At 37.6% G+C, this 7642-nt stretch overlaps 1 long non-coding RNA gene across 2 annotated transcripts; it reads left to right on the top strand.

Moving 5' to 3' along the window:
- The first annotated feature begins 689 nt into the window (after nt 1-689).
- On the top strand, nt 690-7360 carry LOC135304791 (uncharacterized). 2 transcript variants are annotated; one of them, XR_010366033.1, is made up of 3 exons: nt 690-1175; nt 4101-4654; nt 7099-7360. It is a non-coding gene; the product is annotated as an uncharacterized LOC135304791 (long non-coding RNA). The 2 variants fall into 2 exon arrangements; XR_010366031.1 differs by having other exon boundaries at nt 4101-6252.
- The last annotated feature ends 282 nt before the right edge of the window (nt 7361-7642 follow it).

Here is a 7642-nt window from a genome sequence, read left to right as displayed (position 1 = left end):
CTCACTGGGTTCCAGATCATGAAAAAAGCATTGTTTAATTAAAAGCTGTATTTAAGAGAATACTTTTATTGTGGTAGCTGGAGCTGTGTGCTTTAATTCACCACCTTAAGGACTCTTCTGGTCCAGTTATTAATTTGTCAAAGAGATACAATGAAGAATGAAGAATGTACCAAAAAAAATGTGTTCATCACCTATCATGTAAAGCTGCTTTGGACTGATACATTATTTCCAAGTTTAATGCATCTAATAATGCTTTATTTCCTATTTTTAAGCATGTTAAGTTGGCATTTGGACAACTTTGAGGATACTTCTTGTATGCCTCTCATTAAGAGGATAGGTACTTTCCAAGGGTAAACACGAAAGCTGATAAAATTGACACTAGAAGCAATGTATAATGAGCTAAGAAAATTCATAGGGAATGTTAGGATTGTCTCTAGGACCCTTGAGTAAGACGTTGTCAGCTGAAAATGAGCTAAGAAAATTCTTCTAATTGCTGAAGGGATACTTTGGAGATTTGCAAGTTATCACCACAATTTCTTTTTCAATCTATGCAAAATGCATGTGTGAAGTGGTACATGCACATTAACTTGCTATATCTAACGAGAATACAATCACTATATATCTGGCTCGGAGCCCCAGCTATTTGTTCTGGGGCCAGCTATTGCTGGTCACTACCCACAGAGCAGAAGCCCAGTGGGGAGAGCCGGAGGCTGGAATAGCTCAGGGGGAGCTCAGGCAACCTAGGCAAGCTATAGTGATTTGCAGCTCTTAGTGATAATCAGCTCTTTTGTGATCTCCAGCTCTTTTAGCTTACGAGGTGCCGCGGCAGCAGACACAGGGGAGAGAGGAGAAAAAGCTGTATAGGGTTCCACAGGATTCTTTTATTCCGGTCTCCACGAAGGGTCCAGTGACAGCTCTTCTGCCGAACCGGGCAGAATTAGGGGTTTTTTATACCCTACAGGGGTTTTAAAAACTGTCCAATAGTAAGGGTCAGGGGAAAGTGACCTATGGGCTTACAGGGAGATAAGCAGGGTCCGAAAGGCGGAAGAGAGGGACTGCTGGGTCATGCTGACTTGGCATTTCCTAGCTCTTAGGCCTCTGATCGCCAAGGCCTTGCAGGCCCTGTGCCTGCTACAACTATATGGCAGTTTTCCATTACTTCCAGCCCTAAATAGGTAAGTACAATTCTACCCCTCTCTGCTGAAAGACTGCTCACAGTTGGAAAACCAAAATGATGTGAAAAGAAAGGCTGGAGAGATGGGACTCACAGCTGAAGAGCCTGAAGAGCTTGAACCTGAAGAGCTTGAAAAACACCAGGTTGAACCCAGTCAGTTTAACTACTGAGTTACCTATGTTTCATACTTGCAGAAGGTATCTTTGTATCAAGAGTGATCAATGACTTTTTATTCAGTAATAAAACCCAGAAGAAATCAAGAAAGATGGAGCATTTTTTCTTATAAATAAAACCAAATCATAGAATCATAGAACCCTTAAGTTTAGAAAAGATCTCCATGATCACTGAGTTTGACTGTACACCATAATATCAATTGAACCACAGTGCATGTCTTGTACACCTCCAGTGATGGTGGATCTACCACTTCCCTGGGAAGCCTGTTCCATTGCTTAACCACCCCTCCAGTAAAGAAATTCTTCCTGATGTCCAATCTGAACCTCCCCCTGGAACATCTTGGGACCATTTACTCTTGTCCTGTTGCTAGCTGCGACTGAAAAATGGCAACTCCCACCTGGTTATGGCCTCCTTCCAGGGAGTTGTAGAGAGTGGCAGGCCCTGAGCCTCTTTTACTCCAGGCTGAACAATCTCACCTCCCTTAGATGCTCCTCACAGGACTTCTTCTCCAGACTCTTCATCAACTCCATTGCTGTTCTCTGGACATGCTGCAGCACCTCAATGTCATTCTTTTTTTGGTGAGGGACCCGGAATTGGACATAGGACTTGAGGTTCAGCTTCAGCAGCGCTGAGTACATGGGGACAATCACTGCCCTGGTGCCGCTGGCCACACTGCTGCTGACACAGGTCAGGATGCTATTGGTCTTCCTGGTCACCTGGGCACTTGCTGGATCATGTTCAGCCAGCTGTTGACCAAGCATCCCCAGATTCTCTTCTGCTAGGCCACTTTACAGACACTCTGCCTCCAGCCTGTAGTGTTGCATGGGATCATTGTGAATCAAGAGTTGGACCTGGCACTTTCCTTATTGAACTGCACACAACTGGCCTCGGCCCATGAATTCAGCATGTCCATACCCCTCTGCAGAGCCTTCCTACCTTACAGCAGATTAACATTCCCACCAATTTAGTGCCATTCCCACCAATTTAGTGCCATCCTGTATGGATGTGCTCGATCCCATCAAACAGATCATTGACTGGCCCCAGTCCTGAGCCAATCCTGGGGTACACCACTTTTGACTGGTAGCCAGCTGCATGTAACTCCATTCACCAGGTAGACTAAAGCCACAATTTTCGTTTATCCACTGGGTGGGTCATGAAGTTTTGTTTACTTAAATTCTTCCAAATATCTATTCCAAACTTTGTCAGCTGTAAACAGTATGTTGGAACATATACTCGTTCTGTTGTTTTGCTTTGCATTTAAAAACAAAACAAAACAAAACAAAAAGCAACTCAAAAAACCCCAAGCCTGTCTACAGTGTAGTGTCTCAGAACATATTTTATGCATAAATGATAATGACCCAATTTTCACATTCCTATCTGGAAAAGTTTTTCCACCCTCACCCTGGCAAAAGAGCAAAAGTGTTAATGTGAATACCACAGAATAACAGACAGGTTTATGAGACCTCTGGTCACCAACATTTCTTGTCCATACATTTAAGACAAGGAATGTTGACCAAGCACCCCCAGACAGACACTGTATTTAATCACAAGTAAAGAAAACTTCTCACAGGAGTATTGTGGTCTAATAAAAACAAGTCTGGAGGAAACATTTCATATCAGCGTTTTATATTTTTCTCTATGCTAGCACTGTATGTTGGTGGACTCCACGTGCAATTGATCACAACTGTCTAATTCTTTGCCAAAATCCCACAAATTACCAAGAGAAAAGAAAACAGCATGCAGAGAGTCAAGTCCCGCAAGACAGCATACACAGCAGTGAGTGTTTCAGAGAGTCAGAATTCAGGTTTTGACTTTCATAGAGAACTCCTACCTCACAAGAATATGCCAATCACTTTATAGTGCAAACCCTCTCACAGTCCCTGGCAAATAAAGACCTGTGAAAAATGTGTGAAATAACTAATTAGCATGAAAGTAAGGAGCAGTTCAGAAGTTATAACATCTGCGGAAATGAGGTGTGAAACACTTTTTCAGAAGGGTTAAATGAAATAATAAATGATTTTCAAAGAAAATTGCTGGCTATTTCCCCCTACCCTGAATTTTGCCAACAAAAGATATTTTTAGAAAAAAACCCACTCAATGTTTATCTGAAAAAAAGTATGCCAAAATTTGATTTTTTTTCCTGTTAAAAACCCAAAGAAAATAATTGAAATGTGCTTCCTTTCCTTCAAAATTTGCATGGGAGGAAATTAGATCAGTTTCACTGCTGTCAATGTTATGAAGGCAGAAGCTGAATTGGTGAAATCAGGTATTTTATTGCCATATTTTAGAAAGTATTTTAGAAAATATGAAATGCTATACAAAATTGTATTTTTTCTCAGCCTGAAAAATGTGTTCCATAGCCTGCAACAGCTGATGTAGCTTCCTTAGAGAAATAATATATCCTAACTTTAGTATTGCAAATGCCATAGTAAAGCATGCTTCACATTTAATCAGAAAAGAATAAGACTTCAGAAAAGCTTTGAAATCATTGCATCTTCATACTTTGTTGTTTAAAAAAGCAATATAGGTCCTTTAGACATTAAATGAACCTGCCCAAAGGTTTTCCATGGAAAGAATGAATAGTTACAGCCTCTGGCATTGTTATGAATAAAAAGTTATCTATTTTTTTTTAAGGTTGTAGAGTTAAAACAAGTTGGACCTGTTGCTGTTATGTTAGCTTAATTGTTAAGAGTTCTTCTTCAATTACCTGTTAATGGTTGGTGATTAACCATTGTCTCCCTGATGCTTGCAGGGAATGACACCCGGACCCTGCAGGTACCAGGAGAATGGGAGTGGCATCAGAGCTAGTATGCAGATGAGAAATACATTGCACCAAATTTTGCAGTTTTCCAGGAAAACTCCTAAAAATAACGAGCCAACATAGAACTAGGGGACCTAAGTGATGTCTAAGGATGAGAGTATAGTCCAGTGCCTGCTTGGATCCTTTTTGCTTCTCATCCTAACCTCAAAAGATGTTGACTAGAAAGAGGACCAGAGATGTTGGACCGAAAAGGTGGAATCTCCTAATCTCTCGTGAGGACAGAATCCCCAGCTCTGCCTGCAGACCAGCGGACAAAGCTGCATCCTCCTCCTCCTCCTCCGTGCGTCGTGGGGGCGACCCGTCGATTTCTCCCCACCTGAGCTGATTCTTTTTAATAAAGGCATTAAAAAGGAGAAAGATCTCCTGCCCATTTATTTCAGGCATCAGACATTGAATTTGACCAAGAATGAACAGCCAAGTCATGAGCAGGATAACATGCCAAAAAAGAGCTAAAAGTGTTCTGAGACTTCAACCCAGAAGAGATGGTATAGACCCACTTTATTTTTTTTTTTTTTGCCATATTTACAATGGTGGTTCTTAATAGAACATCACTCAAAGTTGTAGTATGGGGTTGAGATATGAGATTTATTTTCTATGAAGATAGTATTATGTAATATGAACAACAACAAGCAGAAAAAATGAAGACCATTCTAACAGATATTTCTTTAGTATGTAAAACCACTAAACGGACACCTGGATTCATCTTTTTCTAACTCTTCCTAATGTTTTAGGTTTTGCATTGATAACATTACTACAGGACATCTAGTTTTGAGTATATTTTAAATAAAAATCTTAAAATAATAGAATTGAAAAAAAACCAATTATTACAGCAATATAATCTTCCATGAGGGTTCAGTTTATGCCATCATTATGTGATTGAGTCCAAAACATTAAGGTGAAAGAAGTTTGGCAGCATTTTTGCATAATATGCCTCTGTTTGAAGCATCAATCCAGTTGAAAAAAGATGATGTTTGAAGGGGGTGGGAAATGGGGGAAGGCAGATTAAAGGCACAAAAATCAGAATAGGAGGATTTGAAGCCCATTAAAAAAAAAAAAAAAAAGCTTTTCATTTCCAAATATAGAGCATCAGATTTATTTCTTTTCAGTTGGCACATCCTACTGAAAAGCACTAGAAATGTTTCACCATGTACTGATGCATTATCCTAAAGCAAAGCCTCACTAAATTAATAAAATGTACAATAACAGTTTTGAATATGTTAACATAAACATATTTTAATTCTCAATGTAACTCACTTTTTTCTCCCACAAAACAGTGTTGAAGGCAAATATTCTATATGGGAAGTTGTTCACTTGGGCATGAGGATTAGTTGTCATTAATTCAAATAATGGCTGATTTTGTATTTGTAAAACAAGTTTGTCTAGAGAAGAAATTTCAAATACTCTAATTTACAGTTTGTGAGCCATTTCCTATTGATCTATTAGTGAGATAACAATATGCATGTCCTGTGTAGTCAGAAATCTACATGACGTTACTTGAGCTGTTCCATCTTTGTGAAATTGATACTTCTAATGATGTGCTGAAATGTGTCAGATATGTTTCAACAGAGAGACATAATCAGAGCTCTTTCATCAGAGAGGAATGATACACCTTCATTGTGAAAATGTTATGAAATATACTAATACTTGTGAAAAATTATTTCTTTTATTCCTGTACACTTTTAAAATGTATCTTCCTAAAACAAAATGTGCAGTTAACATGGGAGTCAGGAGTTCAGTTTATACAAGCTCTTGGTGATATCATAAGACCTAATTTTAAGTAGCTTTATTTTTTTCATGCTGTAAAAATATCATTGTTGCTTGCTGAATATTTGGCTTTCTATTTAAGTATACTCAAGATGATATAACTGAAATATGCTGATATTTGCATATCATCAAGAAAACAGATGACAACTTGCAGAGACATTAGAAATATAGAGCTTGTCATTGAAAGTCAGAAGTATTTGGTTGTATAGAATGTGTTTTAGACAGCTGTACCTTGAATCCCTCCTGAATGGCTTAGGTGATATTTTTGAAATGCATACATTTCAGCAGGAGCACCAGCAAAGTTCAAAAAATGGAGCAGGTTTGTATAATTCTTGCTGTTCTTCATAAGTCTTCTGGTTAAGAAGAACATGTAACCAAATATGTTAGAATCAAGTAATAGCTGTGCTCTGCTATTAACATATATCTGATTCTCAAAGTTACTGTGAAATATTAACAACAGAATTTCCCTGAAATATAGAAATAACAGGAAAAGATACGGGTCATCTTCAGTCACAGTAATGCCAGGCAGAGATATAGAAAATTTTAGGTCTCAGTTTTCTGAAAGTAATAAGTAAAAAGAAGAAAAAAAAAAAAACTCAAAATATTTATATTGCTCCTAGTTGTTTTTATGAATCAGGGAAGGGTCATAGACTTTGGACTTGAAATTGTCTTTTCCCTAGACCCATTTTGCTCCTTATGCATCTGGAACTCAGGCCTTTAAAGGAAATTAATGATGCTTCTCTCTAGAACTGCACCAGGATATAGTAGTAGAATCTACTACAGCTTCTTTTCAAATGCAATCCCCTTCATGCCCAGTACACAGCTTAGTTTATGCCCATGTCCAATGAAGAAGAAAGTTAAAAAATCCATAGCCCATTGTTTTTCTTTTTAAAACTCAGTGACTGTTCTTCTTTACTGAAGTACTAATGAGGGAAAAGTAGACTTTTAGAATTAATAAATAAGCTGATTTTACTAGTACATACTGGTTTCTCAAAACAAATTTGTTTTAATAGATGGTTTTATTTATTCATATGTTTTTATCTTTGCAAGTTCTACTTCCTTGATTGTGCATGATAAATCCCACAATAGTTATGAAAGAGATGAAACACTCAGAAGTCATAAAGTAAATGGTCCTGACTAACTCAAACTGGATGCTTCACTTTAGGGTTCTACTTTCTTTAACATCAGCAAGGAATATCAAGGTGCCAACAGGGACAAAGACCTAAAAATATTCAGTTAGGCTGTGAATGGATCATTTGTGCTTATCTGAACAGAACTGAACCTGTTAGAGGTACATTCACTGGAAGAAATAAAGGTAAGCTAATGATAGCAGGAAATTCACGATTTTTTCAAGTAATACAACAATATTTTATTGCTACATTATTTTAATACTTTTTCCTGTAATAACACTAAAAAAAAAAAAAAACCAAAACACACCCAAAACATATTTATCTTTCACTATTTTATAAATAAAAATTAATTTATATTCAACTTCTGTGGCAGCATGAATTGCTGTTAATTCATTTCACAGAATTTGGGTGCTAGAAAAAAACTAGACTGCTTCCCTCTCCTGACATTTTACTTTTAAACATAAAATGTTTTTCCTTTAATATCTTATGTAAGATAATTGTGCATTAAATGGCTTAGATATATATAAATAGCTGACAGTGGCCAGGAGTAGTTATTTTCAGGAGGCTTAAAGATATTTT

This window comes from Passer domesticus, chromosome 1 (genome assembly GCF_036417665.1).
Source record: "Passer domesticus isolate bPasDom1 chromosome 1, bPasDom1.hap1, whole genome shotgun sequence".
Lineage (NCBI taxonomy): Eukaryota > Metazoa > Chordata > Aves > Passeriformes > Passeridae > Passer > Passer domesticus.
This window is presented reverse-complemented; position numbering and strand designations above follow the sequence as displayed.